Genomic DNA, 24,679 nt, shown 5'->3' with positions numbered 1-24,679 from the left:
TCTCACGAACACAGCTCGAAGACTTTCCACAAGAGATTGGGTTCAGATAGAAATCGTCAAGGAGAGTCTCAAATGGCTGAGCTACTGAGCGTTCCGGCAACAACGGCTCAAATTAGCATTGGGTGCTCGAGGGTGTAAAATAGAACCGAACTTCTCCCATACAAGTGTCCTTTGTTTTCATTTTTTCGGAGTGTCCATCTAACTTCGTTATCAGCGCTGATGACCTCAATATTTTTACGATTTCTGATACTCTCAACTCTTGCACATCCAAAAAAATGTGCCGCAAAAACTCGTACGTCTAATCGTTTTCGAGATATTTTTCAATCAGTTCTTCAGCGCGCTACCAAGAATTTACGAGTCTCATCAATTGGGTAACTGCTTGCTGCTTTACGCATGCGTCGGTGCTGTGGCCAAGAGAATAAATTATTACCAACTGCTCGAAATCCGTTTATGGGATGACGAAGAGATGTTTCACTCGCGAGTCTAACTCGGGAGTTTTCCAGGGCGGATAGGTACGGTTCAAGGAGCAATTGTGAAGGAAAGTCTAAAATAGTTAAAGTGTTGTCAGCTCTTCATTTTTTGATGAGATAAAGAGTGTTACATTTTAAAAATTTGTGCACATTTCCTTACCAGCTCCTTCAGGTTTTGAGATATTGCCAAGTGCGAAGAAAGAAGTCTAGTGGGTCTTGGCCGGAACGTTGTGAGGACCACAGATGTCCACCGTTCCGATCAATGCGCCGATGAAGGATTTAATATCCAAATTTACTTGCCATTTTGTATGTTACCTTTGTAATAGTATTATTGTATCACTCTCGATCTAGATCAATTTGAAAATGATTGAGAACTCGAACAACCCCGTCTTGCATTGTGACACATTGCAAACAATGCGAATTCCCCAACTGATGGATAAACTTCCAAATGAAACTAAAACTGCGAATGCAAATTGACTCCTTGACGAAGCGAGTTTGCCATTCTTCTTGGTTTTTCATCTAAAGGCCGTTCATTTCGGATGCAGTAAGTCTTTTAGAATAATTAGATTTTCGCGAGAAAACTTTTTCGAGAATTCCGTTTAGTTTAAAGTTTGCCGTTGCAAGTCTTGCGTGCCTACTTACGACGAGATAGTCTCAAATTGCACCGCCATTATTCTTCTTTCCGCGGCTCGATTCGCATAAATAACTTCCGAATATTTGGGAGTTTTTCGAGTATTACTCGAAGGGATTTTTATTTTTGTGTGTATGTGACTGCTCTGGTTCGGATCAACGGAGTGGGTAGGAGACTTTAGCAGAGGCGAGGACCAAATTGGGGATAAAGATGTCTGGAGTTGCGGTTTGGAAGCGCCACCGTTAACCGAACATTGAAGATGTCTTGAATCCTCTAATTCACAGTGTTGTAGGGTAATGTCACCTATCCATCACCTTTTTCTCGATTTTCCAAATTTCTTTGTTTACCAAATCCAGTTAATCTTGTTTCGATTACATTTTTTAGCAGCAGCAGCTCCCTCTATATTTATACCGTGTATCTTAAAAAACTTCTTCTCCAGTAGGCCATGGAATTATTTGAGCGCAAACCCGTATGTCTTTGATATATTCTGCGTAATATTTCAACCCACCTAACCTCACTTAAAAATACAACTCTGTTTACCTGTGTCACTAGTTGATTTTCGTGAAAAACAGTCTTTTTCCAGACTCCATGGACATGTGTGTTGGTTAGTTAAAGTTTTATAAGTGCAAAAAATGGTGTTTACACTCGAACAAAACGCCTTTATGGTCGAGTCTTATTTTCGGATTGGCGAGTTCATAAACGGAGAATGGGCCTATAAAATTCAACCTCGTCTTCAAGAGTTTCCTGAAAAATTTCCCCACATTGCAATGCCGGAATGGCAATTTCTCGACACTTTGAATTATTTTGTGAAATTGCTTCGTGAAGCTGGCAGTTCATCATTAATTCAGCTCATTCAAAGAACATCGGGGAAGTGGTGGACCAATTAAACGAACATCCAGGACTTGTTGAAAATATGAGGCGAGTAGTGAATAACAATACGAGGACATCTTTAAGAAGACTTCGCGTAGCAGTCGTCAGTTAATTGTTAAAAATAATCTGGAATTGTATCCATACAAGGTGAAAGCGTTCCGGGGACTGCAGCCCCCGAATTATGAAATGAGATTGAAATATTGCAATTAGTTTAATCAAATAATACACGACGACCTTCTGTATTTGACGTTTCTTGCTGATGAAATGTGTTAAGGACTTTGGGTTATTGGTTTTGGTGTAGTTTGTTTAGTTAATTTACTTGTACTTTTATCCCTCAAGTTACGCCCGTGTATATCGACACTTACTCTAAGAATGCCATCTGGGTGCCAGATCACAGTGCCCATCAGGCCACATCCAAGGGTTCTCTATGGATGGGAAATATGTTACTAGTCAAAAGAAGCTGTCTAAGTGGAACTATTGCCGCCATTTGCAATTCGACGGGCCTGCAATATTTCCAGAAAAGCGTTTTGTGTAGGTATTCACCCGGCGGCTACGATTTATGGCATCCAGTGCGGCCATAGCTCGTAAGGGCTCTTCGTGGTTTCTTCCCCGGTGGGAGCTCCTCGGGTTTAATACTTAAGGGATGAGTTAAGTAATTTTGGTCGCTCTTTTCTCTTAGTCTTGGAACGGTTTCAGCTCTGGACATGTGTCCGAAAACGTAATTCGTAATGCGCCCAACCAAGCAAACATTCGCTTTATACTTAGACCAAGAATTCTTGTCATTATTAAAATAAGTGAAATTTAATATAGTCCACTTTCGCGGACCAAATTGATTTTGTGGTTTCGTTTGATGAAGGAATCTTAACAAAATGTGAATTTACAAAATTTATGAATCTCGAGTGCAGAGAATTCCTACGTATTGACGAAAACACTATTACATCCCCAAAAAATTGAAATATGAGTTGTTATCTCACGAAGACGCTCAGTAAGATCAATTTTTTTCAATGACTCTGTTACAACTGACCGATATCACAATGCGTTGAGTGAATTCATTAGTCAACTTCACTTTGACGAATCGTGACGTGGATACTTTCAACAGGACAGGCCAGCGGCCCATATAGCTGGGACAACTCAATTATCTTAGAGAATGCTAAGACGATAGGGTAATAACCTCGCAGATGGACTGCATCTATCCTCCACGATATCCGGATTTAAGTGCACTCCACTATTTCTCATTCCGACGTTAAAAAATACAATTTTTAAAACCGGACCTCCACAGATTCTCATTAAAGTATTTGATAATATGATACATTGAGTTAATTTGTGTTTGGAAAATAATGCACAACATTTTGAGAATTTGTTGTAAATCGTGTAATTAAATAAATATTCATTTTCTGTATAATTATTGTATACAATTCATGTTTAATAAATTATAAAATTTATTAAATTCTTCCAAAGGGATCCTATCGTTTAGATATTTTTAAAAACAGCTTTCTTCCTGATTGCAACAATGGCGTGAAGATTGTAGGTGGCGATCGCGTTATAAGTCTTTGGTTATTTTGAGATTCATCAAAATCCATTATTAATTACAGCAGCTTTCAACTACCCTTAACAGAAATGTTACGAGTTTTATTTATCAAAAAGTCAGAAACAGTATTTTTTTAAAATAACGCAGGGTTAAGAAGAATGATATTTTTTCAAACATATTTACATAGTAATTGTGGCTATTTCGACTTTGGCCTTCTATCATTTAAATTTTTCGAAGTTCTAGTCTAAAATTCAAAATAAAAATATATTTTCTCTACCTTTTTGCATCTTTATGTTAATTAGCAGGTCCCTTTCAGCCTGCAGGCTGTTTCTCTTGCAGAAAATGGTCTTAAAGATGTGTTAGGATTGTCATCCATTACTCGTCTCACATTTTCATAAAGTTCCGGGGTTCATTTAGTTAGTTTACCACTTCCCGATTTTCTTTGAACACTGTTTCACGAAACAATTTCACAACATAATTCAAAGTGTCGCGAAATTGCCATTCCAGCACTGCAATGTGGGGAAATTTTTCAGGAAGCTCTTGAAGGCAAGGTTGAATTTTATAGGCCCATTCTCCGTTTATGAACTCGCCATTTCGAAAATAAGACTCAAACATAAAGGCTTTTTGTTCGAGTATAAACACCATTTTTTGCACACAGAAAACTTTAACTAATCAACAGACAAGTCCGTGGAGTCTTGGAAAAGACCATTTTCAATAAAACTAACTAATAATACACATGGTGGCTTTTTATTCAAAAATAGCACCGATTTTAGTGAAATGGCGGCGATTATTTACTACGTTTGGTGTCCCGAGGTGATTGGACTGAACTATTGAAGAGTTTGTCTGAATTTATTGCATAGGTTATACCTTATGGAAATGAATAAAATAGTTTTTATGCGTAATTCCAGAGTTATCACATTTGGGATTGAATTTAACCAAGTTCGACAGGAACGTGTTTATGTATCGGCTTTGAAACTCTATATAAAATGAGAAGAAATACATCCAGGCACTTACTAAATTAACTCCCATTGAATGACATCTCGTACCAACAAAAATTAAGCCCTCCTCAAACAATAAAAGCGTTAGGTACAAGGGAAAATAAAAATATTCCAAGTGTTTGTCGACGTGAGCTTATTTCCATAGAGGCAAGCAAGGAGATGGCTTTCAGTGTTTTAAGCGGAAGGAAGTGTTTAATTTTCTGGCCGATTGATTTTACATCACATTCAGTGGAAAATCTCTCCCTACTTATGCAAAGAAAAACATCAATTGCCTTATTTTGGCTTTAAATTAAACGACGGAGAAATCGATCTTCGATCCAGAAAGTTCCGCGTTCTGGAAAATGGCTCCAAACTTTCCCAAAGTTCCACGAAAAGCGTTCAAAATTTGCCTCCCTGCATAAGCAATAAATTATAAAGTTTAACGGGTCGCTAATATAATGCATTGAAGGCAAAAATAATTTCATTTAATATATTCTAATAAATTTACGGTCCATCGTGGAGCCGTAACCGTCATTACGGGACAAGTAGCAATCTGTGAAGTCTGGACCCTCGTTTTGTTTGTAATTTTCGCAGTTAAATGAGATCTCTCTTAACATATGGAACTGATTAAATATTAATCTAAATTTTCCACAGAATTTGCATGTAATCAGCAGCAAGGAATTAGTATAAAGTTATCAAAATAAGAGTGTTTGAGCCTCTATTTCAATAACGAGTAATAAATCCCTAAAAAATCCAATAGTCTTAAATCCTCTAATCATTAATATTGTAAGGCTATATCACTTATTACTCTCCTCTAGATTTTCAGCACATTTTTTATTTGAGAAATCCATTTAATCTTGCTTCTGTTACATTTTATACTAGCACAAGCTGCCTGGCTATATACAGGGTGATTCATAGAACATAGCGAAACCCAAGGTGCAGCACACCAAAATATGACGATTGGACCTAACGTAGTTTAAAAAAATATTACGCATGCCGGAATTAGAGGGTGTTAAAAGTTGAAATTTTATTTAAAAATTCCGTAACGACTTTTTGTATTTTCATAGCATTAACACCAAAATTAGCATATTTAGGTTTTGTAAAAAGCCAAGTAAAAGTTTTGATCTAATTTTTGCGTGGTTCCTAGAGAGCGTTAGCTACAACGTGCCCCTTCGGTATATTTGGTCATATTTGCGCAACTGGTCAAATTTTATTCAATATCATGAAAGAGTGGCTATTTTTAGTTGAATAAGATACTCTCGTTTAATTCTCATATCTCCCTTCATTTCTAAGAGATTCACCGATGAGCTGATTCAAGTCGTACCATTTCAAACCTTCAAAAACGGTGGTGCTTTTGGCTCAAACGCATAGCAACACATTACTTAGCCATTGTAACTTGAACTTATCAAAGTAATAGTTTCATTATTGGTCAGTTGCTCTTTATAAGTAAAAAATTGTAATTTAAAAGTAAAAATGCCAAGACATAATTTATTATTTAGTGAGGTGCTCCCTATAATTTCTGTCTTTGATCAATTGGAGTTTAAAATAAGATTTTTTTTCATTTGTTGATGGTTTTGCATTTTTTAATCGTTGAAAGATTCAATTTTCTCATTATTGATTTATATGAATTATGGATTTGAAATGGTACTACACGAATTAACTTATGGGCAAACAAAGAGAAATATTGTGATTAAACGAGAAGACATTTTTTGAATGAAACTACACACCCTTTCATTATATTGAATAGAATTTGACCTTAGCTGCACTCATAAAAAAATATGACCAAATATACCGAAGTGGTGGGTTGGAACCAGCGCCCTCTAGGAGCTACGTGAAATTTAGATCAAAACTCTTACGTGGCATCTTGCCAAACTTAAGTATACCAGTTTTGGCGTTCAAGCCATGAAAACCTAAAGAGTTTTAAAATTAAATTTCAACGTTTAACACCCTGTAATTTTAAACCGCGCAACAATGGTACAATGTTGGGACCATTCGTCATATTTTAGTGTCCCATATCTCGGGTTTTGCCACGCCCCCTTCCCAATGAATCACCCTGTGTAATATAGAATTAGTTAAAAACGGCTAAATTGGACCATAGAACTACTAATACATGGCGACTTTTTAACCCAACGCAGGACCACGATTAGTGAAATGCGTTTAGTGAAATTAGTGAAATTAGTGAAATAGTTTGCTACATTTAGATCCTCTAGGTCACTGGACTGAACTGCTGAAAAGTTTGCGGCGTTTATTCAATTTCGACTTAATTTGTATATGTACAGTAAACTTTTTAAAAAATGATACAACATATACGGTGGTTCGCCACAATCTAAATTATCGGGCTCCATTTTTTCGAGCGAACGAACAGGTTAAAGTTATGAGTTTTACATGTAATTTTTATTAAATTTATTTAATTCTATTTTAATTCAATTTTATTAAAATTATTAACCTGAGCAAACTTGAACATATTGCGATAAGAGAATAAGAACTAATAAGAACTTTAACAAGATGGGGGTTAACGTTTATAGGACGTAAAGCCGAATTTATATTCGAGAGGTTAATAACAGGGGATTATGGGCGCGCACTCTTTTTGTATCTCTCCGATATTTCTCCCTAATTAGCCTGTCAGCCCTCAAAAATGGGATGGACATCCCGGACCAAATCCAACATTTTTTTTTGTTTTTCGAGACCCAATCGTTATTGTCTGTTTATTCGGTGTTATAATAATAACAGCCTTCCACCGGCAAGTGAAACAAAGAGAAAATCGATAGGTTGCATGTGGGTTCATATAGTTAATGTCGTAAATAGTGTATTGATAAAATATTAGTGCGCTTTGCGTGAAATAATTGTCGGTTAAAACGGGTAAGCCCAGTCGTTTATAATAGATAAAGCCCCAATAAAGCTCATATACATGAATTGTGGAACGTTGTGACATTGAACTTGAATCCAACGCCCGTAGGAATAAAAGTTTCAACTATTAACATGCGACTTAAAAGAGAATTTCCAGGGCCGTCGCCAAAAACGTTACAAGTCGCATAAGTACCCGAGGAGAGAACTTTTCCAAGTTAAATTACTTCCATAAAGGGCATTTTCTAACATTATCGCATAAGCCACGTCCCCTCAACGCCAGTAAAGTTCCCGAATTGCCCTGTGTGAGTTAACTACTGAAACCAAACGTCATTCATAAAAATAGCAGTAAGGGCAATTCTGGAACTTGAGAAACGGTCCAGCCGGAGGCTTTGAGATTGGAGAAGAACAAATTTCCTCATATTAAATTGGTCTTTCTCTTATTGCAAACACAGAAAAATTAACCCAGACGAGTCCACTTCATTTTAAACTGAACACGACTGAAAATGACCAAACTCGACTGAAACTTTGATGAGAATAGGACATCGGCCCATCTCCCAGCAGTGGTGCCAGATAAATTTGAAGTGACTATTTGGCAGATGGAAGTAATTAGCGAGGTCGTTAAGGAAGCCCCCATTAACATTATTTCATTAAGCTTTTAATGGAAAAGAGGAAAACGAATGGTTATAGAGAAAACGGTTTGGCAATTCAGGAAACTTAAATCGTGAATCAACAATTTTCAACAAGCGTCGCCATGAATCTATATCGATTTTTGCTCGAATTAAATATGGATAAAGCCGGTGGTTAAGTATTTGGTTAATTCGGTAATTTTGGTTTAAATTGTAGGAAAAATACTGTAACAGATTTGTGATTATTAATATTCGCTAAAAGCGGCCATGTTTGTTTAACCGGTCAGGTCGCGGTCGGGCCGTGGTCTAGTCGTAGTCAAGTGAACAAGAGTAAAATTAATTTTACGTGGTTTATTTGCATATAAAATTATTTTTATATTTAGTGTTTGACCTCACCATGACCATACCTTGATCCGACCATGACCGGACCTTGACCCGATCGTGATCGGACCACGAACTTGTCGTGACCAGAGCTTGACCGGTCCGACGACACATTGTACATAGCTTCGCTTTATTATCAAAATGAACCCAATACAAGGAATATTTTCCCAAATAAAATTATGTAAACAAGCTGCAGCACTTGTGCGATGGTGCATCTCTTTCGAATAAATTTAATCCCGGAGATGCATATTTAACCCTGTAAACGATATTCATGGGTATTCCGTAGTAGACAACATAGAGTTATTTGCTTATAAATGCAAACACAATTTGCATATAATCACACAATGTCCTTGCTTGTGCCAATACCGTCAAAGTGCATGCCGGATTACAAGGCGGTAAGCATAAGCGCACGTATTTCAGCATAATTTTAGGGTGGCAATAGCAAGGAACGAGCTTTTTTCCCTTAATTTTCATACCCGTTTGCTCGAGGAAAATAAACTTTGTTTTCTTGTGTTAACTAGATCCGCACTAAAACAATTACGCTCAGTAGGAAGTTTAATTTTCTGTTGAGAAACTGTCTATCAAAGTTTGTAACTGAAGGAGCAAGTTGTAGAACGGGCTGTAATTAGGATTAATTAAGTCTATAGATGAACTTAAGTCGCGTCAAATGAGGTAGATGTAAGAACGAGCCGATGGAAAAAAAAATGAGGGCTCGCCTGATGTAGCGAATAATATTAGATCACTTTGTATATTCTTTATCGGCGGTTTAGAACTGATATCGTAAGTCGGTGCATTTAAAAAAGTTGTCGAAGTAATTCATTCTACTGAAACGTGCGCCAGTTTCAGTAGATTCGACGTACAGGCGTTTTTATCTCTTGTCAAAATCTCAATATGGTTTGAAATCCGGTTCAAAATCGACTGGAAATTCAGCACGGGAACCCGTATAAATTTCATTATTCAAGTTATTTTCAAACCGCTTTTAGTTCGCATGGAAATGCGTTGTACAACATAGGCCACAAAGAGATATAGAGGATGCTTTTCTACATTCTGTAGCAAAGTGTATGAAACAGAGCCGATACCAATCTCTGTGTGTATTTTTTTCCAAATTGCGAAATATTAACTAACGCAGCTTTTGGACTTGGTGAAAATACTAATAGAATTGAGTGGATTTATATGCGAAGAGCGTTCCCTACATTCAGAAAATTTAAAATATTTATTTACTAAAACACTTTAAATTCAGAGCTTTCAATTTACGAAGAATATTAATGGAATTCAATATATTTTGGGAGTGGAGTTTTAGCTATGCAAAAACAGGGCAAATATTTTCCTTTATATACTGAAACACAGAATGGTTGATACCTCCCTCTCTTTCCCTCATTCTGGACCACTCTCTCCCTCTCTCCCTCCTTCTCTCACGCTTTTTTGCGTCTTACAAGACTGTGGCAGAGTGATCGGTATATTTAGGAGATCCTGCGTGTTTACTAAGAGCTCTTCGTAGTCAGGGATTCTGGCTACTTAAACTCATTACCCGACTGCAGCAGCAAAAACCTCTCTAAACTTCTATAGATCAATTGGCAGGGCGCAGGAAAAATTCCCAGTTGTATGGTATCATCCCTGGGCTCTCCATTGCCCGCTTCCCAGTACGGCGACACATAACTTTTCCTTTATTACTTTTTTTTGGGAAATTTCTTATACGCCTTTTCGCAAGAAACCACATCAGGGACGCATGCCTTTTCGATATAAATTGAACCGGTTCGTAAACGAGCACCATAGGGGTTAACATACCGTTTCATTTTTGTCGCTTTATCGATTTTAAAAGGCAATTTGTTATGATTAATGACGAAATTGGCTGTCACCTCGCGGTTAGTAAACATTCGGCTCCCTGAAAGCGAATCAAAGTCTCTTTGAAATTAATTCGGGGACCATTCAAAGAGGTCGAAGTTTTTATATTATCGTGACAGCGAAATACACTTATCGACGTTGATGAAGGGTTTTTAGTTAAAAAGAGCTGTCTCCTCTTATATAGGCCTCGGAATGTGCGTCACATCGCCGTAGAAACCCCTTCTTTATTAAATTGAAGTTGAAAATGTGTCTAAGTTTGAAACAGCGCTCACCCTCTTGGTAAATAGCTTTATTATTCAATCAGTAAACTTCGCTCGTAAAATTACACAAAAAGCAAGGAGGAAACTGCACTCTTTGGAAGTGATACGAGCCTGTATAACAAACAATTTAGCAACTTTCCAGGGAGTGATTTCAAGTTCTGACACTTGATGCCAGTACATTAAAATGGAATTAACTCTGAAGAACGCCAAAGGACCAGGGGTTTAACGAGCGTAATTCGACCCTTTGTGATTCGGGGCCCTCACGTCTTAAATTGGCTCTATAATATTTCGACATAAAGTTTGGAAACTACCCATAAAGCTAAGACGTCTTGGGAGACGCGGCGTTTCCACCGCATTCACTGGGGCCAGTCGAAACGTGCAAACGGCGCTTTGAAAAAAGTTTGTAAATTAAATTTTTAATTAAAGAGCTGGTGGATTGTATTTAACGCCCCCGACGCTGTCAACGAGACGTCATGCCAATGAAAAATCTGTTATTAAAAAATTTTAGGCAAAAAGGGCCTTTTTTAGTTTTGAGGGGGCATCGAGGCACATGCAGGTGCAGAGCTGATGATGACACGTATTAAAACGTTGCGAATGGTTTTGCTCCCTTTTAAAAAACAATTTTCCCAGTTATTTCTTTTCGGGAACGTTGGGAAGTCGAAGGTTTCTTATTGAAGAACTCGGTCACGTCGCCACTTTGTAGAAGACACGCACGACAATATTTGCCGAAAGAATTATCGAAATTACTACAAATTCCCCCCATGGCTTTGCCCTTTAATAGCGCTATTCGCTCTAAGTGCACCACTTGGAAAAATTATGCACATTTGGGGGCTTGAAGAGTGCCAAGTACAAATGGCCGCTATTCCGTCTAGCATCATGCAGTTCGCTGAAACTTTTTAACAAAATTGTCCAATAATTTACGAGCCCGGGGGGGTTTTCCATTACTTCACAGTCATCTTTCCACGACCAATCCCGGGCGCATTTCCATATTTCCTATTAAAATTTCTCCACTTAATAGAGTGACCTAAGTGTTTCTTTCGTGCGATGATATTCGTGGAAATGCCATTTAAGGTTTTAATGAAATATTTATGTAAATGAATATTTAGCATTTTAAAGGGAATTCCAGGATATCGCGAATATAATAGACAAAGCCAAGAAATTTACCTTCAAAGGCGAGTAATGAAATCTGCATTGTGAGCGCCGGCAATTCCATTTACGATTTAATATCGACGAATGAATTGATTTAATTTGGAATCGCGCGTAAGTCAATAAAGTTGAGTTAAATACACAAACGAAAATTAACAGGCCGTGGGAAATGAAAAATTTACTACATAGAAAAAATCACGATACACGATTTCCAGCCCAAATGGGATTACTCTACAGTGATGGGGCTGATTTATATTTGTTGCACGTTCTATGCAAGAAATGTGGACAATTTTTCACGTCCCCGGGAGTACACTTGAGGGTAATTGAATTTTGTTTCTATGGGAAAACGTAGTTGTTATTTTCTAAATTAAGTGGATAACAGGGGAAAATATGTTCCCGGAGATTTTTAGCTCTTTCCTCTGCTGGAAACAGCACGCAAAAATCGGACCGTAAGTATTAACGAAAACTCGTCAATTTAGTTAACCGTGAAAAGTTTTCCGCTCAGTCCCTTTTGGGCACCGAAAAATTGAGAAATTTAGGGGCCAAAATGACACTGTAACTCATAAACTGGAAAGGATGTTGCCAAACGGTTATGGGCATTTTATTATAGAGTACGTCGGGACAATTAAATCGAGATCATCCTGAAGGCGCTAGCCCCACAGGTGACCGAGGTACCATCGTTGAAAACTTTAGAAAATGGTAAAAACAAATACCCTCCCGCCTTTAGCTATTTTCGAAAAAAACTGAAATTTTCGAAGTGCTCTTTGTAGGTCCTGTTGGGAAAATACCCATCATCTTCACCCACTAATAAACTTCTTTTTATGTTGCCAACGTAAACCCTTATTAATCACCCTTATGGCAGTGTTTGCATTAGTCAACTGCATACACATTCCACACTCTTCCCACGCTCATAACTCTCTTCACCCGTCATTTTTCTCACACCTTTATAGCACCGTGTGATAAGCAATTCTTAGTCCTCAGCACTAATAATTCACATTAATTGGTACAACTATGAGGTGGTAAAAATTGAGATTTGGATCAGTCGCATTGAATCTCTCATACAAAACGCAACGCCCCTGCAACATCTCCCCTATTCTCTTTTAACTCCTACAGTCCTAGTAGGACCCCTATACTGCGCTCAATTCACATCTCGGTTGCCCTGTTCAAGGAAAAACTCCCAATCGGAAAAGTTTCTTCAAATGAACGGGGCAAGTTTGTGGTATTCTTTGCTGTCTCACCCCAGACACAAGGGGGGCGCAGTTGGTTGACAGTGCCAAGGGGAACTGTATCTGAATTGCGTAGCTTTTTATTTTGTTCGAAGGACCACAGCTTATTTGGCGCTGAACCAATGCAGAACAAAACACACTTGGTAACAACGCACTTGTACTTGTCTCACTAAATTTTTAATGTTACTTTACAAGTGACAAATGTCATAACAAATTGTAAAATTAGAGCAAAACTAGAAAAACACTGAATGTTAAGAAACTTTTGCGATTGGGAGTTTTTCCTTGAACAGGGCAACCGAGATGTGAATTGAACGCAGTATAGGGGTCCTACTAAGACTATAGGAGTTAAAAGAGAATAGGGGAGATGTTGCAGGGGCGTTGCGTTTTGTATGAGAGATTCCATGAGACTGATCCAAATCTCAATTTTTCCCACCGAATGTGAACCTCATGATACCCATTTATATTTTTACCACCTCATAGTCATACCAATTAATGTGAATTATTAGTACTGAGGACTAAGAATTGCTTATCATACGGTGCCATAAAGGTGTGAAAAAAAATGATGGGTGAAAAGAGTTAGGAACGTGGAAAGAGCGTGGAATGTGTATGCAGTTGACTAATGTAAACACTGCCCTTAAGGGTGATTAATAAGGGTTTACGTTGGCAACATAAAAAGAAGTTTATTAGTGGGTGAAGATGTTGGGTATTTTCCCAACAGGTTCAATTGAGTTATATGGACGCTATGTCGACCGTGAATATACCACTTGAGCTTTGGAAATGCATTATTTTCGAATCCTTACTTTTTGCTCCAAAAAATCGCAAAAATTAGGAATCATTGTGACGCTGTACCTCAGAAACTAAAAAAGGTATTTCCAAACGGTTGACGGTTTGAGACTGACTTGAAAAAAAATGGTTTTGTTATGCGCTAGACGGCAGTTTTGAAATTGTTTTATATTTATAGTGAATTAGTATTGTACAAGTTGTATATGCTCATATAAAAACGAAGAAATATTTCTAGGGTTTTATCTAACCGAGGTCATTTTGAATTAACTAGCATTTCCGTCCAACAAAATATTACTTTTAAATACAAAATTGCATAAATTTTTTTCTTATTTTATGTAATTACATAAATAAATATTCATATATTGTAAATATAGTAAATTTAGAACCAAGGTAATAGGTAAAAATGCAAACTATTGGCTGACATATGGAGTATTGCAATTGTTGCACAGTCCAGTTAAGTGCTCTAAACGCATATGTGTATGGCAAATTATACATTTGAACCTATTTGTCTTGGTGATTTTACTATCATGAAAAGCACAGCGCCTAAAATTCCGATTTTGTCCAGAGTGATTTCGGACAGTCTCATACAAATTATTTTAGGAATATTTTCTTGCTGAACTCCATTTCGAACGTGTTTTTCAAGAAGGCAAAATCCCAATTTTTCCAAAAATGTTCTAGGAATTTCCGTTTATGTGTTATATTCATAGTATATAATATAAGAATTTATTCAAGTGGCATTTAGAGAACTATAGAATATACCCAATAGCCAGCGTCTGTTGCTCATGCACAATTGCATGCGATATACATAGGCCATCTACAATATCTTTGTCTCTTTTTGTATTGTTTTAGTCTTATATGATTTCTGGTTAACCAGATACCTCATTGAACTTACTTTTCACTGTGAGACTGAATAACTTGGTAACGAAGGCCGTTAGGATTAAACCAAAAAGGACTAGCATTACTTTAGCCTTCTCTATAACACCTAGAATTTATGACATGGCCTTTCCAGACACTCTGCATAATTTACAATTTTAAAAATATTAAAATAGAACACGTGAAAATATTTTTTTATTATCGCACTATACAGGGTTATTCAAATTCAACGCTCATCATTCGGTTCTCAGTTGCCGTAAAAGATACGAGGTCAGTTAAATTGGGACAAAGTTTCGCAATTTGGAGCTCAATAAAATGTCTTTTCAAAATTTGAAAAATTCCGGTTAGTTCGGGAGATATCCATGAAGAAACAAAATTTTCAAAAAATTTTTCATTTTTTTACTGAGGTTATTTGAAAGAATGATTAAAAACGAATGACACATCATAATTACCATTTTTCTCTTTTACAAAGTGATTATATCATATTTCATATCTACCGTTTAGACTTCCCGCAATCATCAACTTTTTTTTTTATGGGCGTCATCTTGAATTTTTACATTTTCAAATTCAGTTATTTTTCCTGATTACTGATGTATCACATGTTAAAGTTCTGTATTTCACTTTGATCAAAATATTAAAAAAAATCATTTTTACTAAAAGGGCTTTGGAAAACAAGTATATTTTGAAAGCACCTAATGACACAAACACAATTCATATGTTAATTATTCGAGATTGTTGAACTGTCATTTCCATAAATTTTTATTTATTTATATTTTTTAAGTTCATTTTTAAGTAAATAAATTTCACAAAATATTTACGTAAGATCCAGTAGTCAAATCAATCACCCTGTACGTAGTTTTTAATTGTGCTGCATTGTGTATTCTGATGAAGTCGAGACTCTATCGGAACGGTTGTAGATTGTAAATAGAGTTAGGGTTAAGTTATTGTTAAGGAGATGATGTACCCTTTTGGCACGTCCATGGTAGACTTTGGGTGGTGCGTGAGAATTCCCACCGAGTTACTTTGTCGGCACGGGATTTCCCCGCAGAAGACTTTGTCGGCTCCGATATTGCAGACGCAATTACCGCCGACGAAGGACTTCTTATCAGCTTCGGCACCACGATTCAATGCGGCGGGTAGTGCACGTGATGTCGATGGCACTCCTAACTAGGGTACGCCTATGGTGCGCCGCCACAGGGTTTAGCATTTAAGACTTTCCCGAAAACGGGGAATTCCTATTCTATTCCAACTCCGATTCCTATTGATATTCAATTTAATTTCGAAGTGAAGACCAAAGCCGCGTCCACCCTCATAAACTTATATTTGAATTATAACCTTAGCCTAACGAAGTAAAAACCTACATTTATGTGTGATACATAATTTTATTAAAATGAAGTTTTCCAATGCATTCTTAGTAAAATATATTTTTTTATACCTTGATTAAACTGAACTACTGAATTTTAACATGTGATACGTCGTCGTAATCAAAAAAAACAACTGAATTTAAAAATGTGAAAATCCAAGATGGCACCCAGGAAAAAAACTATAGTGGATGAGGGTTGCATGAAATTCAAATGTGATATAATCAATTTGTAAAGGAAAAAACGTGGTAATTATGTTGTGTCAATCTTTTGCAACTATACCTTCAAATAATGTCAGTAAAGAAAATAAACGTTTTTTCAAAATTTCGTTTCTTTACGTATATCTCTGGCATTAATCGAAATTTTTCAAACTTTGAAAAGTCCGTTTATTCAACTCCAAATTGCGCAACTTTGCCTCTATCTAACCGACTTCGCATCTCTTATGATTACTGAGATCCCAATGATGAGCGTTGAATTTGAATAACTCTGTACAGTGCAAATAGTAACGTCAATCTCTCGTATTGTTACTATATATGTGGTGAAAAGTGTGCGCACGCAATTGCTGATTTTTCGTGAGTAAACAAAGGCTTTTGACGTAGAAAGGTGTCGCTTGCTCAAGTTAACTTTGCGCGTGTTGGATGCGCAGCAAGCAGATGCTTACCTGCTTACTGCGGCTCGAAGGGTGCGATACACTCCGAAAGATATGCGCAGAATTTTACTTCATTTATTTTGTGTGTATGCGTGAGAGGATTTACAGAGCTCCTAACTTTCGGAAAAATGGGTGATGTAGGTATTTTTTAATCCAAAATTCAACATAAAATATTGCATGGGTAAACTTGCGAATATGTTGAAAACGTGTTGCATTTTATGAGACCCGAAACTGGCCAGAATGGACCACTAAAGTCATCTAATGAGGTTCCAGAACGAGTTGCTATGACTACTGATATGAGTCCTCGAACCACTCAGAAGTTTTCCCAATAAATGATAAGCATAAAAAATTGAGAATATTTTTTCAATCCCAACATGAAAGAATAAAAGGCATCTAAATCGACGCTAGACGATTGTGATACCGGTGCGCCAGGTAGACTCATTATACTTATATCTACTTACAAGAAAAAAGAGTTTCAAAGTTGAGCCATATCTATTAAGTTTAAAGAAGATTACAATTATTTGGGATGTTACGAAAGTTTAAGGAAAATTATGTGGTCTGCGGGGTTTAGATGGCGAAAAACGAAAAGTAACAGAAAGTTATTAATGGAAAAGCCAGACATTCCATCTATGATATTTGATTATTTGGGAAATATAACTCAGTATCGTAGAGCGAACCATCCTATTATTTATATGAACAAAATCTATGTACATTTTTCCCATACTCACTGCAAAGCCTGAAGCGATAATTCTAATAAAAGCCTACATAAACCAATTTCTAAAGGGCAACGATTAATTATTGTTAACGTGGGAGGTGAAAATGGTTTTGCGCCAAATGCATATTTAAAATTTAGCTCCAATCAGAAATCAGGAGATTATCATGACGACATGAACTGTAATAAATATTCAAAATGGCTGGGAGAAAAGCTTACCCCTAATCTGCCTCCAAAGAGTGTCCTTGTCATCAATAACGCCCCATACCATAATGTTCAATTTAACAAAGTTTCAACTATGAGTTCACGGAAAGTTGAAATGGTTGCAAGAGAGAAATATTTCTTGTGATGACAAAATGAAGAAAATTGAACTGTATAATGTGATCAAATTTCGTAAACCTCGTTACGAAATTTATAAAGTTGATAAACTTTTTTCAGAAAAATTACATACAATATTAAGGTTGCCCCCAAACCATCCAGATCTTAATCCAATAGAACTAATGCGGACAGCGATGGAACAATATGTCAGCAAAAGAAATTTTAATTTTAATTTGAAACAAGTCGAGGAACATTGCAATCAGTTTTTTGAAAATTTCACAGTTAATGAGCGAATATCGTGTTGTGAACATAGAGAAAAATTGGAAAGATCTTACATAAATGCGCCGCCTCTGAATGTCGCCTTAGATCAATTAATTATGCGTTTAAGATAATGAATAATAATAATTATAATGACGAAAATTACTACTGTGAGTTTTAAAATAGCGTAGATAACGATTTATTGTAATAAAATAATTTAAATAAAAGCTTTGTATTTTTTTATAGAACTGTAATATGTTTTTATAGTACGTAGTATTGTTAAAGCGAAATAATATGTTAATATATTATGTATATATATTAAATAGATAATTTTATAACATCCGCACTATGAGCCATTTACGTTATTGTGTGGTCATTTTCATTGTATCCTATCCTATTTGATATACACAGTGCAAAAGCGTCTGGCGGCATGGGCATGTGGAGCCCACTAGGGCCCAGCGAGATGGGACAAGATAACTTTCACTTTTAGATAGACAGAAGATACTTTTCGCTTTTGTCATGGACTGCATCCCATTCCAAACTTTTAATATTTGTGTGTCATATCCAGTATCAGTTTAAGCGCGAGTATTCAAACTTGTCGGTCTCCAAGATCGTACGTCGTCAATGAACGGTCGACGACCATCGAAATTCATATCAAAAGTCAACTTACGTTTGTTCGTACTCCAAACCGAACCAACTTCGCCATCCTTTCACGTGGTACTCCCATCCTCTTTTTCCACAAAACGAAAGAGCTCTTTCCTTCAGTCGCTACCACTCACGACACTAAATGAGTGTTGAACAGCAGCCGGGATCACTCGCTAAATGTCACCTGCAGCAGTGACGTATGTCAAGAATCTTTGAAACAAAAGAATACGCGATATCTCGATTAATAGAATCAGATTACGAATGTTTTCTTTGTCATCGTGCTCACAGTGGACTGATTTTTTTACGAAACCGTATCGGTACAAAAGCATGAAAAAATCCTACACTCCAATGTTTTTTTGGCATAGGTACGACAGTTATGTGGACCATCTTTCCTAGTTCGTGGTATTTCGTGACGCCATACATACATGATATCTAAATGCTCACGCAACATTTAATCTATTATTAAAGAGGATCCCTAGAACACGTAGATGGTCCATTAGTTACTGCACTGTATCACGTTGTATTAAGTAAGAGTAAATTGTCGCAATAAAGAAAAAAGTGTTTTTTACTGAAATCTTATTAATAAAAATAACATTTTATTCACAGCATGAACAATGCAAACAATATAATGACATTGACACGTCGAAATACCTGTACAATTCTTTTTGCGAGCGTGCAGTTCACTGGTTTAAGGACACATAAAGATACGCGGAATAATACAGGGTGTCTCAATGCTAGAATGTATCTGATCATAAATTTTCTAAGAGTTGTTAAAATAACGCGAAATTATACAGGGTGTTTCCTAACTACGTGTAAAAAATTTAAAGGCGTAATCCTCGACTGATTTTGAGTCAAAAATGTTTAATAAACATATGTCCGCAAATGCCTTGGTTCCAAGATACAGGGTGTTGACTGAAAGACGTTGAAAAAGGCTTTAAAGGTTTCTAAAGGTTTGGTGGTATTTTCTAACTTGTTTATTGTTAGTTTTTTTTGCTACTTCCACTGCTATAAACAAGATAGTCAGTGTTATTTTGGTGTTTTACTCTCTAAAGTGAAAGAATTTAGTTCTGTGTCCCAAAAATCAGATTATACCTCAGTTTTGAAAATTTTTCAAATGCCTAATTACACTAATCAAGAAATGGCCAATATGGTTTTTGTTCACGGCCTTGCTGATGGTAAGTGTTTGGCAGCGAGGCGCATTTACATGGAAAGGTTTCCAAACCACCAAGCTCCCAACCACCGAACCTTTAAAAACCTCTTTCAACGTCTTTCTGATACAGGATCTCTTATGAAGTAATGGTGGTCATTTTCAGCAATTCTTATAATTAATCATTAAAGCATTCCCCCAAAAGATTGTCTTTTCTAAAATTCAAACACCCAAATTGAGTCATTTTGGAAATAAAATCTCTTTTCCTTGTCACATTTCAACACCCTGTATCTTGGAAACAATGCATTTGCTTACATATGTTTATTAGACATTTTTGACTCAAAATCAGTCGAGGATTACGCCTTTAAATTTTTTACACGTAGTTAGGAAACACCCTGTAGATCACAACTATCGAATCATAAAATAAATGCGCTATGTACATATATCGGTTAAATTGCGTAATTTAGGCATTAAGAGAGTTAAAATAGGCAAAAATTCTGATTAACTTTCCCAAATCGACCAGATGTGAGACATCTCGTAGCTATCTTGACAGTAAAGCGTAGCTAATTTGGAAAAATTTATCAAAGCTTCCTAAGCTGGAAATGTAAGTGCTTCCGAACGTCCAAACAACTTCGCAGTCGTTTTTTGCGAACATACTGCTTATCTGTTGAATCACTGTACTGATGCACAACACAAAATAATATTTAAATTTATACAGCGGACCTCTAAAAGGTTTTCATAAAAATTTACTACAGATTTATTAGGCGAAAACATGACGATTTAATCTAATTTATTTTACTCCAAAAGTGGACGGTTTTCAAGATACAGGACGTCAAATTGAAGATTAAAAAAAGGAAAAAAATTCATTACTTGGTGTGTAATGCTACTATCTGAGCAAAATGTCGCATCGGGGAATTTTTCGGTGCAACAAACGAGATTCCGTTCACATTTTCGTTGCACATTGTAGAAGACGCTGTCAGCGCTAGGTGAACCCTCTTTAAAGAGACATAACTTTTTTATCGACCTGTTTAAAAGTTTTTTGTAGCTAAATTTTAGTTTTTCTACATATATTATGAAAAAAGGTTTCTCAGTACAAGCAACCACGGGCATTCGTTGTTGTAGTATTTGAATTTTAAAGTTCGCTGCATATTTTGAAAACTAACGTAAAAATACATATTACACACTTGAAACGAAAAAAATCAAAACATTCAGTTAATCGTCAATTCTTATCATTCTCTCAATCTTCATGTTCTTATTTGAATATATCAATTTTTGTATTATTATTGATTTTGCTATACTGTACGAATAAATATGTACTTTAACGTTATCCTTCAAGAATCAAAGCGAAATTTAAACGTCAAATAGCTCAAGAAGGATCACCTGTAGGAACCGGCGCCAAGACACTTTTTTTAATAAAATATGTAACAAAGCACTAATTTAATCAAAAATAAATTTTATATTGGGTGATAAAAAAGTTACACCCATTTAAAGAGAGTTCATCTAGCGCTGATAGCGCTCCCTACAATGTGCATTTAAAACGTAAACTGATTCGATTTATAACCCCGAAAAAACCACCGGTGCGACATTTTGTTCAGATTATAAACAAAATAATAATTCATTTTTTCATTTTTTCATTTTTAATTTGACGTCCTGTATTTTGAAAACCGTCCGCTTTTAGTCTAAAAAAAATTAGGATAAATCTTCATGTTTTCATTTGAGAAATCTGTGGTACAATTTTATATAGAGCTTTTAGAAACCCCCTATATATTTCCACCTATTGGAGATACGGAAAGTGTGGAATTCGTTTCAAGTTTCTCAAAAAATTCCCAAACTGGTGATAGAAAGGAGTTAAAAGCTTAACGAAATCGCAGCAGCTTACATTCAAATTAAACGTTTTGGTCATAAAATCTAGGGTTTTCGTATAAAGTTACGTCACTGACTCATCAATGTTCATGCTGGAAATATCATTGTTGAAAACAGATCTACACATAGGTATTAGTGGACATGAAGCTTGAAATGTGGCAATATCAAACTAGTGGGACGCCATTTTGTGCGTTTATTTTGAGGGTACTAGACTTGATGGATCCCCTGGGAGGTCAAGGAATGAAAATCTCGAAAAATTTGCAGCAATTCACATTTTAATTAAATATCAAGTTCAACATAATTTTAAAGGAAAATCGAGTTGTTTTTCCTAGCGGGTTTAAGCCTAGTAATTTCGTTTTTCTCGCTCTTAGAACAGCTGTGATTTTTCCGGCCTTCCAAGGAATCGTATTCTTAAACATAAAAAATAGACGAGATATTTTAAAAATGATCAATGTAGACACAAAGCGGTAGCAATTCTGTGAAAAATGATTTAAATTTGAATAACCTATGTATGTCCTTCGAAATTCTGCGCCACTGGCTCCTAATAGAGAGTTTCAACATCGAGAAAATTTTCCGGAATTTCTGGATTTATCTGTCGACTTTTCAGAAATCCGAGTTGCCTCAAAGAGAAGTGAAAATCTAGAGAAAATCGTCGCATCTGATGTTTAAATTCAAACAAGGAAAACCTACATGAAGCAGTTTTATTCCTCGCAAACGGAGGCGTCTCAAATTTCGTGAGCTTTTATTCAAAGTTTCGAATATCCTACATTATGCATTCATAAATCTTATTCTCTCCTATTACAAGCGTTTTCCCTTAGGAATTTGCTCAAAAGTCTTCTTTGCGTTCGCCTCAAGACCAGTTCGTGAAATAACCTGCAGTAATCTGCACTAACCTGAACTAACTATAGCTATTTCTAAATTATTCATTTGAGGCCATCTAGCACTCATGTGAATAACTTATACGCATTTAAATTGTATGGTGGCTCTAGCGCCTCAATTATGAATTACTGTAGCTGTTGCTTTAGATAATTTATTAAACCTCTAAACGGGACCCTTTTGCCAAGATTGCAAAACCGCCAACTTCTTCTATCTGAACTTCCAACGAGTGGGCCTAATTTGTGTTAAACTTCCCTCGGCACTGGGTTCAAAAGAGAGCCCTTTAATTATGCAACAACCCCATAACTTCAGCGAGCATTAAGAAACAACACTGCCAATTTTGCGTGTTTAGTCTACCTGCGTATAAATAAATCATACGGCTCCATATTACACCGGCACAATGTAAAATTCATATAATTTCCAACTGTCGGCCCAAATCATACGTTACGATCTAATGCAAACAGAAGTGAAATTTCGGACAGTTTTTGAATGAGTGCTGACGCACGCAGCTATCATTTTGTCAAGAAAAAGCATCGACATGAATCGCTAATTTTGCTAATGAACAAATCTCTACTGATACAGCCAAAATAATAAAATTTTACTGCTATGAAGCGAAATAGCTCTTGCATGTCCCAAACCGATTGAAAATAGCTAAATTCAAAGGAAATATTATTATTTCCCGGAAATTTTACGAAATAAACAGCGTTTCAGCGCTTTCAGCTCGCCAGATAAAAACTGAAAATGTTCCGCACGTGAGGGCACGTTCCAAAACTACCATGCTCTTGGGAATATGAGGGAGACACTGAAATAATGAAAAATAGGGATTTAATTACCGACTCACGGATAACCTATGATGAGTCTAATAATTGAAATCACAGTTTTGCAACGAATTGCCATACGCCTTGGTACATTAACTCGTTTTAGTTAAGAACGCCGGAGCAAGGAGAATATCTGGCAACGTTGCGCTGACAGATTATAGCGCATTGGATTTGTCCAAGTAACAAAAAAATGCGAAGCGCTATGTTGCCGCTTATCATAGTTGCAAGCACATCCAATTATCTTTTATTTTATAAGGATAATGTAATTAGAACGTTTTTAAAATGAAAATCCGTTTCGAAGTCGTGCTACCCTCTATGATATTAAAACTGGGCCGTGGCGCTTTGTCAGCGTTTAGTTAATAAGAAACGTAAGAGGCTCCGTCACGAAAACTTTCAAGTGCACTAAGAAGAGCCCTTAAAACGATTTGGAAGACTCAAATAAGATCTGATTGGGCAAAAAGTATTATTTTCAGCCGAGATTTCAACCGCTTATGCTGAACAAAGCGAAATTTAAGTCCGGCGATGTTTAAACTTAGTATGGGGTGCGGAATATTATTATGGCTCCTTTTCCGGATTCTGTTTCGTATATTGGGAAGCCTTGAATTTATTTAAGCCTCTCTTCTGGATATTAAAACTCGAGTTTGCCGATAAGGGAGGATGAAACCGTCTTCTAAGGTATTTCAAGATTAAGCGGGGATTTTGTCTTAGAGGCTCTCTACCAAAAAGCTGCTTTCAGGTTGCGTGAGGACAAATACGTGCAATTTTTTACTATGTCTCTAATGGCGTGCATCGAATATTTTATTTATTCAGTACAAAATATTCGCGTGCCGTGAAAACACTTTTTTACTGGTATTGAATACGTTATAATGGGGAAGCCCGGTTTTTGCCTATTTAACCGGGTTTATTGTAATTAGGTCAAGTGTCAGACACTCCACGCAGTAAACACTAATCGAGTGCTGATAGAAATCAACTGTAATGGAAAGCATTGTTGCTAGCTAAAAATTAACAAACGGCTGATTTATTATTGCCGAATTCATCAAGTCCGGTAAATATTTGAACAAAATTTGCTGAAAATACGATATCTTTAATATCTCTGGTATTGCTTAGCAAATTAAATTCCTGTGCCTGCAACTCAACGAAACCTTAGATATAAAATTCCTTTATCGCGTATTAATTTTACTCTCGTGCTCTATCTGTCCATTATTTAGTCAACTTACATTCTGGAGGGCTTTCCTAACTTTTTGTTTGCAAAAGATCTTAAAAATAAGTAATTCGACCGAGTTGGTAAAAATCGGTCAAGTAATTAGTGTCTATATTACCTCAATAAAAACAATTTCAAGATGCCATGCGGGCTTATCGGGTGAGTTGATTAGTGGCCCAATTGTCGGGGAATGAAATCCACTTCTGGCCAATCGCGTAGCAGCACCTGAGGACATCCATAACTAAATTCAACTTGGGGCCCGATTGGTACAGTACATCGACAATGTAAACAATTGCTTTGAACCGTAAAAAATCGCAATTTTATCGTTTCAAGGATATAGTTGTTTTCAAGATAACGTTATTGGATTTTAC

The 24,679-nt window shown here is 36.4% G+C and overlaps 1 protein-coding gene across 3 annotated transcripts in view; it reads right to left on the bottom strand.

Moving 5' to 3' along the window:
- LOC136343548 (O-acyltransferase like protein-like) overlaps positions 1-24,679 on the bottom strand; it is a 50,189-nt gene that overhangs the window by 13,925 nt on the left and 11,585 nt on the right. For 2 of the 3 annotated variants that reach the window (XM_066290328.1, XM_066290329.1), the window contains exon 1: positions 18,429-18,676. The exons of the other annotated variant lie outside the window; for it this stretch is intronic. The gene's annotated coding sequence lies outside the window, so the exon portion shown is untranslated. Of the gene's footprint in view, positions 1-18,428; positions 18,677-24,679 lie in introns of those variants that run through there. 3 annotated transcript variants of the gene reach the window in all.

This window comes from Euwallacea fornicatus, chromosome 15 (assembly GCF_040115645.1).
Source record: "Euwallacea fornicatus isolate EFF26 chromosome 15, ASM4011564v1, whole genome shotgun sequence".
NCBI classification, from domain to species: domain Eukaryota; kingdom Metazoa; phylum Arthropoda; class Insecta; order Coleoptera; family Curculionidae; genus Euwallacea; species Euwallacea fornicatus.
Note: the sequence above shows the minus strand (reverse complement) of the source record. Positions and strands in the feature narration are given on the sequence as shown.